Here is an 11,696-nt window from a genome sequence, read left to right on the forward strand (position 1 = left end):
ATATATATATATATATATATTATTAATATTTATAGTATTTATTTTTTTGCAGTGTTCTCTCCCTATCTGAATAAAGTATCATTAGTCGGAAGAATCGCGCGAGTTTAAGTGAGTAGAATCATTTTTCTTTTATGTAAGGTACATGCCGGCTGTTGGCGTTTTTCATCGCGGTCGGTACGAAGCCGAAAGCTTCTGAGATTCGAACGTTAAGCGAGCCCTTCGTCCTGACAAAGTACTGACGCGGGCAGTACCACTTCTTGAGCTCCGTTTACATGCGTATATTCTACAAGAGGTACTTATGCTGACGCGTCAGATTCGATGATACAAACATCGGCTTGTTTCCGCTCTCTAGGGTCGCATATAGTACATAAGAATCCTCAATCAGCATGTAGGGTCGAATGCAGTATACAGGGATCTGATATTTTATGCATGCGTTATTTGTATTACATATGCGCATTTGCAGGGTGTTTTTGACATAGGCGTCCAAATTTAAAATTTTATTTAAAGTCAGTTTTAGACATATAAAACTTTAGAAGTATACTCAGAGAAAAAGACATGATGATGGTAACTGTGTAGGTAACAACGAGTATGTAAAATTAATGTATATAGAATTAATGAACGTAGAATTAATATATGTATAGCTTAATAAATTATGTGTAGTGGTCGCAACTATAAAACTTTAGTTGTGATAATTACAAAATAGTTTATTAAATTATATGCATTTATTATAATTCTCTACATACAAAACTCGTACAGTTGTCACCTATATAGTTGCTTTCATCATGTTTTTTGTATGTATGAGTGCATAATTTTATATATGTATATATATATATATATATGAAATTATTATTACTATATAATATACATTCGGGAGATTATTTTTCTGATACGATAAAATTGAACTGTCGCGTGTGTCGCGAAATCCGAGCAGGTGAATGAGTGCGGGAGGAGGGGGAGGGGGAGGCAGGAATGATGAACGTGGCGGGGGTGTAGGAGACCGATAGGATACGGGCGTCGGATGGTGTTGGATCTCTTGACGGGTGCATCGATGTCCACTGGCTCCCAAGGGAAATCCACTTCATGATGGGAATCCCATTATTTCCCGAGCGATATAAAAGTAGGTAGTCCAGTCGTCCACGTGCTGTCCAGTTGAGGCTATTCCGACGGCCGTCCTCCATCCTCCCATGCCACATTGAGGCTCTCTTTTTCTCCGTTTCACTCTTCCTTCTCTTTTTTGCTGTCTGCCCCTGTTCTCCCCGTCCTTCTCTCTCGCTTTCTCTCCTTTCCTCTTCCATTCCTCTTACACCATTACCATTGTCTCCTCTCGTTCGCTCCCATTGTTCTCCGTCCATTCGCAATCCATTTGATTCCGGGCCTGTCTCTCGAAGGCGACGCTCCGACTAGGCGAGAGAAGGACCATTTTTAGTTTAGATTAATACCGTGTACCGTCCCCGAGATTTGGGGGTCCAACCACGCAACCTGATAAACGGGTTCTCACCGATTTCGAGCGTTTCCTGAAACATTCGACACCCGCGTCCCGACGGTCAGGCTTACGATCAACTCTGAGAAGCCACATTACGTTGAAACACATAAATGATTATGATTTGTTATGTATAAAAATGATATTTTTTCAAAGTATGGCTCGTATAGCAACTTTGTAGGATAGTTTTCTTTAAATAATTCGACAATGAATACTTCGTGTCGAGTATAGCAACTTTGTAGGATAGTTTTCTTTAAATAATTCGACAATGAATACTTCGTGTCGAGTCGTAACACATGCATTTACATTGCGAAACCAAAACACGGACGCTTAGATTTCGCGAAAATGACATCTGATATCGCTTTTCGATTCAATTCGAGAGCGTATTCGGCCGATAGACGATAGACGAAGGTTCCGTTCCGTTGCTGTGGGAGGTCGGCTTGATAAAGAATTCTATCCCGAGGCCGGGAATGGTCGTGCAAGGTGTGCGGGCAGTATAAAATAAATATGTGAGACGCAGGGGGTGGCACTCCAGAAAAGATGGACGCCTGGAGAGAGGGCGTGAGTGCTCGACGCTGCCTCCGTGCCGGGGAAAGAGCGGAGAACGGGCTAGGTTGGGTGGACCGTGTGGAGATCGGGTGCAGGACTCGTGTGTGTTGCTGGGTAATTGATTTCTTTGATACCACCCGCGCCAAAGGAACATTGTAGATGCTTGCCTGCGTACGTAGTACGTAGAGCTCTCGTAGGAAGGGACGGACGTCCCTTTCTCTCTCTCTCTCTCTCTCTCTCTCTCTCTCTCTCTCTCTTTCTTTTTTGCTCTTTCAGTCTCTCTCACATACACACATATCTTCTCTCTCTCTTACTCATTCTCTCTCGTCGCTTCACCCTCGTAGGAGCTTGGTGGGTGAAGGGGGTGAAGGACGGGGAGAATCCTCCCCAGGATATAGAATGTAAGAAGGGGGTAGATTCGAGGACGGTGGCGGATCCACCGTCCTTCGGATCGATGGATATCTCTGCGCTGGACAAGACCTCCCCCCTTCCCCCTTCACCCTGCCCTACTCTTCCATCTTCTCCCCGAGGATGACCAATAACAAACACCGTCGCTTTTCTCTCTCTAATGGAGTTTTTACCGATAAAAAATTCACTCCCTTTTCTCCTTTTTCCCGCGGACGGCTCCTACCCGTTTCCTCCTCTTCCTCTTCCTCCTCCGCCACCTCCTCCACCAGTACACCCACGCCGCCGACACGAGCACACTTACATTCCATTCGTCCGACTGACGGACCACCACCGCCGCCACCATCACCACCCTGTGTGGCACCTTCCGAGCGCTGCCTATGGAAAGACGCTTTCTTCGCGACATCTCCGAGTTACGACGTGGCCGTCGCATTTGACTGAGGACACTGCGAGAGCAGAGTATCGTGATGGGGGATGAAACGCTCCTCCGTAGAGAAGAAGGCGCTCCCGACGATTGTATTGTAGATGCTGACGTATACGTTAAGGGCTTGCTAGAGGCAACGAAGCGTGAGACCTGACGGGAAGTTGTTTAGACACACACTGCTATCGTCTATATTTTTATCTTTACGGGCTGTTTAGTGAAACACTTATATGTATAATCGGATGTAGATATGTACACCTGCCTAATTGTTTAAATAGTGATTATCATTGATTAAATCTTATCACATTTTATCGGACTTGTAATAATTTTTAACTTAGATTTAATCTATGCATATTATTTTCTCCACAATTAATTAATATCAAGACAGATTTTATAACCGACCTCATAATTGAGAAATGGATTCTTAATTAACTTTGAGATTTATAGAAGTCTTCGATAATTCTATCGCTTAAGAAAAGCTTCAGATTTATTTTTCTTCTCGTTATTTTCTCGAAACCAAACTAGATTTATTAATTAAGTGTCTGATATATTAAAGTAACATATACGTAATATTCTACCGACGTGTAACTTAGAAAAATCCAATTCTGATGCGTGACCCGTCTTGTTTCCTCATTTGTGACTAAAGTGAAATGAAGAGTAATGAAAGGAAATATCACGCGACACGATTCTCTGAGATAAGGACAAAGGCAATTTTCGCGAGCCGCCTTTTGCGAGCGTACGAAGGATGGATGACGAAATGGTTTTGAGATTGTGGTCGTCGCGCGCTTCTCTTGTAAGATATGCAAAGTGACACGCGGACGTCGGGGAACTAGGTAGTTTGTGGTCATTGAACGGCTCCAACGCGCGGTCGCCTGGCTTAGTTCAGGCAACGGGGGCTGGGAATTTGAGCTCCATCGTGCTGACGGTATGTATCGATTGTTCCGCGATATAATGCTAGCCACGCACATATGAGACCATGCGGGTGCTTCGTGTAAACTATCGGGTTTGTGTGTCCGATTCCCCGTGCTACCGCCGTCGTACGTATTCTCGCAGACATTTTATACGACTGGCTCCGCTCGGATGCTTACCGCGACCGTCTTCAAGATATAAATTAGCATCTGTGTCACGCGAAAATACACAGAACGTCACTGTATCTCTCACGGTAGACTCTTCAGACAATTTGGGGATAGTCTCTTCCTTCTTAGAAAAGATATCGGAGAAGATGATCAAACGAGATTTTCCAATTGTTAACATCGCGTGCCTGAACAATGTCTCTTTTTCTAGAACTTCGTGTCATTTTGTAGAAAAAAATGGCGTTTCACGAATTCTTCCTCTATAGAAAAAATATCAGGGAGGGTGATCAAACGAGATTTTTCATTCTCTAATACCGCGTGCCAGGATAATTAAATTCCAGATAAAAATTTTGCAATTAGGTCCACATCGAATGGATCGAATGTATATTATGATTTTATAGTTATAGTCTGAGATTTTTTCTTACGCCCTTAAAACTTAATTCGTCAAGCGTCATCGTAGAAAAAATTCAGATCAACAGCCGGAGTTGTTTGAGATATCGCAAAGTCCTTTTTTGCAATTTCACGCTTCATACGAATATGCAAGAGATCTCGCGCGTGGGCGTATTTGCGTAGGCGTGAGTGCGTCTGCGTTGTTCGCACACCGATCTAATTGCTAAACTAATTAAAACGATCTACATGTCGAAACATCGGGTTTCAGACGTAGCTGCGCTGTGAATAGTTTGACATTATTATCACTTCCGCTTAAAAAGCGGCCGACGTTGTCTGTTCGTTCGTCAATCGCGGCGCGTCCGGCGCTAAGCGAAAGCTGTCATACATATATGCATGTAAAGGAGCAAGGGAAGCATGTAGGGTTTGGGTATAAAACAACAGTCGATGGTGTACACGCGAGAAAGTTGATTATCGTGTCGTTCGTACTAACGGATGTACAATGAGATGGTGAAGGTCTTCGTTGGATCAACATCTCTAGAGATCTAGAGATAGTCAAAGTGTTCGAACAAGAATCTTTTCACATCTTGCCAAACATATCGATCTCATCATTGTCCCCAACATTTCATGTCAATCATCATCAACGGGAAGATAGCGCAGTTATGAGAAATCAAAAACGTGTACATTCACACGACGGCTGATGACCGTCATACGAGTAAAAAGGACGGGAATTGCATCCTGAGGGATAAGAAGGTAGTAGTCGGTGCGCGCGAGGAAGCTGGCGACCGCGACGCCGTCACTCGCGCGGTTGTCCAGCGAGACGAAGAAGGTCCACGCTCGAAGAAGGTCGACAAACGAGTAGCGTCGGCGCTGCCCTTGCAAGCTTCCTCGTGTATTGATCCTCATAATTCGGGCGGGGGTGGAGGGTGGCCGGAGCGGCGGGGTGGAGGTGGCGGGCGTACAGAGAGAGAGAGAGAGAGAGAGAGAGGGAGAGAGAGTACGGTCGGGGCTAGAAGGGGAAGCGGCAGAGTCGGCAGAGTCGGCAGGGGTGAGGTGGCGGATAGCGGGGGCTGTGCCCCACCTCACCCAACCGAGAAACGTATGCGTCGAGGCGCGGAACACGACTCGGGGGTGGCTGGAAGAACGGAAGAAAGGAAGGAGCGAAGGAGGCAGAGTAGGGCGCACCCGCGACCAATAATACACCGGCCGCGTTATGATAATGTCATATCATAGCGCGAACGATATCACATTGCGTTATGATTGGAGCCGCGGATCTCCCAATGGAATCACGCGACCCTATCCTATCCATATTCATATACAAGGATTCCCTGTGTCTCGGCGGTACCGAGTTTGTGGCCTGCATCCGCTGGTGCATCCATGGCTGTAGCTAGATCGACGAGTGTTGTGAGAAAGGAGTCTGGAAAAAGGTGGTTGTCGTTTCATATTTTATATAAATATGACACTTGACACGCCTGGCTTATGAATAATTTTATCGTGTCCTTACGTACAGTGTTTTTACGATCTGCGTTATTGACAATATTCCATAAATAGGTATCATATTTTTTTATTCGACAAAGTATCATATTCTGTAATTATTTTCTCGTAATAATCGATATAGTTAATTGTAGACAGGTATCTTCCATATCTTACACTTATTAGACATTCATTGTGCAAGACTTGTCTACGAATTGACATCTACCTTCGAATCTCGCGAATATTCCGTTTGAGAGCGAGTATTGTATTTCTTTTTCATTTATTTATTCGTCTAAGATTCTAAACAACCTCGCGCATTTTATGTTTTCTCATTTCGAGATCATGGGAAACGCGAAACGTTTCACCGATACATTCGCCGTAATACACGGCAGACATAGCGACTGTTTGTATATGTGTACATACCGTACCTTCCTGAGTTGCTCTCCTTTACATCGATATTTCTTTCCTCGCGATAAAATTCAACCTTTCAGCCGACCAGTGTTTTACGGCCAATAGGAGGCCAGGAAGAGAATCGCCCGAATAGCGCAATACACGTAGGTATGGCGTTTTATTGGCGGTGGAAATGGGTTCGTATATAGCTTTCGGAGTATGGTATCGGAGGATATTGATCCCCGCGTCCGTCAAGCAGTCTGATGGTCTTCGAGTCTTCCCTGCTCCTGCGCCTCGCGCGCTCCTCTCATCGTCGGTTTCTTTTGGTCCTGCGGCAGTCCACGGGGACAGGAGAACTAGCCCTCGGGAATCTCGAAATTCTCACGTCTGCGCGTCACGCGAGACCATGCTTCAACTATGAATTTTCTCATCGTTATTATCTACATATACTCTACATTCATTTTCATCCAATTTTGTAATCTTCGAATGGATTGTCTCTTTTTCTCAGATGCTATGTACGATTTGAAATTCGCAAGTTATCCTGCGATTTGTTCAATATCGATACTGATTCGGTCTAGAATCGTCAAAATTGACATCCCCGGCAACCGCGTGTATGAACGTTTCTCTTTTGAAAATCTCATAACACATCCCAGGCGGGCGTTTCGCAAAGAGCCTCTGTGTCGCGCGGCGCTGCTTCGCATTACCGGGCAAATTTCCGATCCCTCCGGGAGAAACGTCTCGTCGGAGCGTAGGGGCGCCTCACGGATGAGGAAAGAACGTCGGCTAGCGAGAAGAGTGGACAGTGGTCTGCAGGTCGGACTCTCGCAGGATTCGCGCGCGCGCACAACCCTCGGCAACCCCACCAGAGTGGATGCCCTTTTGAACCCACCTACACACGAGAGCGCACCACTCCTCCGCGAGCACCACCGCGAGCAAGTTCTTAGCGCGGTTGCTCCGCGGCGGCGGGCTTCGCGTACCCTCTCGCTCTTTTTCCCCGGAGGAAAAATTCAATATTAATAACAAGGCGGAGTGAAGGAAAGTCCGCAATGCGCCAAAGCGCCGGCGGCGACGGCGACGGCGACGGCGACGGTGGCGGCGGTGAATTCGGATCGCGCACACCGCCATAAACCCACGCGGTCCCGTAGGTGTGAGATCATAATGCCGACCAATGGGTGCGAGGACGGTATGGTCCGTTGGGGTGAGAACGATATGATGGATTTATGGATCTAATAAAAAGAGCTCGCGGGATTGGCCCTCGCGGAATATGACGGGCGGGGCTGGCAACAGAGACGGTACACCCCGTTGAATTCAGCCACAACCACCGCCGTCACCCACCCTCCCGTCGTCCTTTACCTCCTCATCCACCTACAATCTCCCTCGCGTTCCCCTGCAGCGACCACGAGAAGGGGAGAACGTCCTCTCCCGTCCTCCGCGATGTCGAGTGGGGGATGCAATCTTGATGTATTTCGCCTTCTCCTCGTCTCTCTCCCTCTCTCTCTCCTTTGCCCCTTCTCGCCCTCCTTCTCTCTTTCTCTCGTCTGCCTGGCGCTTCTCTCATCCTTTTGCCCGTTTCGCGCACCCTTTCTTCCCTCTTTCTCTCTGCCTTCCTCTCATTTTCGTCATTTCCGCGTTCCTCCGTTTCCTTACCATTCTCCTCACCCCCTGATTTTCTCTGAATTAGACCCAGAGGTCGGACGACGAAAAACAGGTGAGGGTCGTATGCGGTGGAGTCATATTTACCCACCCGTAGGTAGTCCTTAGCACTTTGGGTCAGTTCTGTCTAGTTTCGAGCGTCTCTTTACAAGGTTGAAGTGCTTCACGAGTGACGCCGCTCGATTTCGTGGAACGTAGACGACGTATCGAGTAAAACAAGAAAATTTCCCAGCAGATTTCTCGGCAAATACACCCGGGCGTGTGAACGGCTCGATCGAAATGTACAAAAGGTTTGGTGCGAGAATATTTTGCGGTAATTAGTATCGCAAATAATTAATTCGATATAACATATCTCATTTGCTTTTCGTTTGATGACAATTCACAAATGCAATTTAACGTTTGTGCAAAATTGCGTGTGCACGCGTTTGTGTATAGGCGAGTGAAACATTAGAGCTCTAAATGGGTTGAAACGCGTCACGGATTCATCTTCCGCCATTGTGATGAATCCGATGACAAATAACATGATTTGGCTCTGATTAAAGTTCCGTCTTTCTGTGTTGAAAGTTGCGACTAGAGGTAACGGGGTCTCTCGCTGCGCTTATAGAAGCGCGTTCTCCTTTTTCATCCTCGTCGTCTCCTTCTATTTTGCTACGCCCAGAAGTTCCATCGTCGCACCGAGGACGAGAAGCCGAGAGTGCTGTATTGCAAACTTTCTCCCCTTCTTTATCAAATTTTATTATTACCGGAAGCCCGATAGCCACTCCGCATCGATCCGTCCTTTTTTCTGTAGCCATCACGATTCAGTAGCTTATAGTATTCGTTATTGTTTCGCTTATTTCATGAATCATGTTCCATTTGACAGAAAGAATGTTGAGGAAAGCTTTATCATCGAGATAGATCTTATTTTAAATCGATGACGTTCGACGTGAGCGAACAACGTGTTTTCGGAAAATATTTTCAGTTCGCATTTCCACATCGGAAAGCAATTTTATAGACTGAAGTCTGAAAGAAAGCTCTTTACATTGCATGCTTCAAGAGTGCGTGGGATTTAAAATACTGGTATAAAATATAAATAGTTGACTGAATTTACATATAAAATCAATTTATAAAATTTTATAAGTTGACTGAATCAACATATAAAAATACATAAATGATGAAAGAGCTCTAGTGATTTCATAACTGTTCACAATTTTTCACCTTATTAAATTTCATGCACTTGGTTGAAAATATTCCATACATAAGATATTTTTTACAATAGATACTTTTTTATATGTAAAGACGAGATATTTATATAATATAGATTGCTGATAATAGAAAAAAGAGGTCATCTCACTCGGATATGAGGGTAGTCGAATGCCAGAGCTGCTTCTCGAAGGTAGAGAGAGGGGTTCGGAGAGATAAATAATATCCTCATTTCAGTCACGAGAGGGGTAATTAATCTGTATAATATGCCGTAGTTGAGTCGCTCATCTATTACTTGCGGGAAGAACTTCGTCCCACCTCCGACGTAGACAAAGGAGTCTCTATTATCGGTTCTGAATACAATAATCGCCATCACTGACGGCATCTTCAATGTAGGAAATGCGGGGAATGCTATCGTAGGGTGGATTCGCGGATTATAATTATTTGGCAGAACAATGTGAAGAGGGTAACAGAGGTTTCCTCAGCTCGTGTCCGAAATAGTGTAATTTCATGTTGTAACGAGAGAGAGAGAGAGAGAGAGAGAGAGAGAGAAACAGAGAGAGAAAGAGAGAGACAGAGAAAAGTCATGATAACACTCATTGCGTACCACGTTTCATCGTCTTTTTTCGTCTCTTTTATTTATTTTTTTACAACGACTGCGAAGCTCTCTCGGTGAAACTACTGCGGCTCTTGAAACTTTTCTGAAAGAACGTTTTCAAAGCCGAGGCTTGTGGCTCGGGCGCAATGGCGCACACAACCCCTCGTGTCGGCGTATTGCGCTAAGATAAATCTTTAAAAACGGTCGACGCTTACCAGGGGCGTCGGCGGGCATAAGTCAGCCCCTATCTGAAAATATATAGCAAACTCGCCGATTTAGAAGTAAACTGTTTACAGCGTGTTACTCCGCGCCGCGGGATATCGGGGCATACTCATCCCGCACACCCCCAACCTCCTGCCACCCATACACCCACCTTCTCCCACACCCTCCATGCTGCGAACGTGAACGTCGAGAAAAGGGTGAATTCCACGTGGCGCGCGGAGGTGGAAACGAAGGTGGGAAGAGGGTAGGAGGGCGGGAGGGAGGATAGGCGGAGGAGTGTGCCGTGAGGCATTTCAGTACGTTATCTAAGCGTTGAGTTTTCGACTCGGCTGAAGCCGGGGAAGGTTCAGGTGGAAAGGAGCGGAATGGTGCGCGAGGGGCTTGGTGGGTAGGAGAGGGTGATCGCGGGCTCCCTGGCATTGCTTAGCCGTTTATTCTTCATAGCAATGGTTTCGAGGGTTTCTCTCTCGCCAAGGGGTGGCTGCGCGAAAAGGAGGCGGCGGTGGCGGCTGCGAGAGGGCAGGAGGATGGGAGGGAGGGAGGGAGGTGACGGAGAGTGGGGATGAGATCAAGATATAACCACGGAGAGAATTACTTTCAGGCTCCCGGCCGCATTATATCCACGCCGCTTCGGCGGCTGCGAGAGGGTGGCAGGGAGGGAGGGAGGGTGGCAGGAGGCTGGAAGGGTGCGGGTAACGGGTGAGAGCAGCAGCAGTAGCAGGAGGAGGAGGAGGAGGGTGGACCGGTTGGTTCAGAGCGATAGAAGAGGCAGAAGCGGACGAAGTGGGGGAGGTATAGCCGAGGAGCGGCTCTTTAATGGCCGGATCTCGGAAATTGTGCGCACATATATCTGCTGGCAGATTTATGAAAGTGCTTTTCTTCTGAAGTGGGGAAAGCTGCTGCTGCTGCTGCTACTGCCGCCGCCGCCGCCGCTGCTGCTGCCGCCGCCACCACCGTTGCCTTCGCTGCTGCTACTGCGTTCTGTTGCCGCCACCACCACCACCACCACCACCACTACTACTACCACTGCTGCCGCCGCCGCCGCCGCCGCCGCCGCCGCCGTCGATGCTGCCGCTGCTGTCGCTGTTATTGCTACTACTACTGGATTTGGGGTAGTGCTGGTGGTGATGGTGACGGCGGTGTTGGTAGAGGAGAGAAGGCGGCGGCGGCGGCGGCGGCGGGGGTGGCGGACGGCAAAAGGAGAGGGGAAGTATACGCTTTACCCCAACCCGGGATCTCCGAGCCTCGCCTCGCCCTCTACTCTCCGAGCCACCTCACCTTTACCGATCGAGGGAAGTCTCGCGCTTTCTATCCTCTCCGTGCCTCCTTCTCCGCCCTCCCCCACCCGCCGCCGTCGCTCTCGCTCGCCTACCTTCGATGCAAACTTTCCTTCTCATCCTTTCTTTTCCGCGATCTCTCCGTCTATCTCGCATTGCTGTAATTTTCCAGCGGGAGATTTATACGACGTTAAGATATGTGTTGTATACCTTACCGCGTCGCTGTTCGCCGCTTTCCGCCGTGGCCGCGCTGATTTATCGAAATATTTGCCGAACAATACGCGCAGCTCCGTCTCTCCTTCCCTCGCCCCGACCCACCCCTTCACTCATTCTCTCTTTCTCTCTTTATTTCTCTTCCTCTCCTCCCTGTTGCCAATCAGATTATTTTCGCATCGACTCGAAGGCGGTGTCTACCAAGAAAGGCCTCTGTGTTCCATCCCGCTCGATATACCGAACAAGTTTTGCACCTTGCTATAAATAATCTCGATCGCTGGATCATGGATACTTGTAGGAAATCATTTCATGTCTGCTGTAATATACAAATATATAATACAAAGGAAAATACAAGTATCCTTCGATCTTAACA

This window comes from Odontomachus brunneus, unplaced genomic scaffold (genome assembly GCF_010583005.1).
Source record: "Odontomachus brunneus isolate Ranch 3 - 2012 unplaced genomic scaffold, Obru_v1 Obru_scaffold_004, whole genome shotgun sequence".
NCBI classification, from domain to species: Eukaryota; Metazoa; Arthropoda; class Insecta; order Hymenoptera; family Formicidae; genus Odontomachus; species Odontomachus brunneus.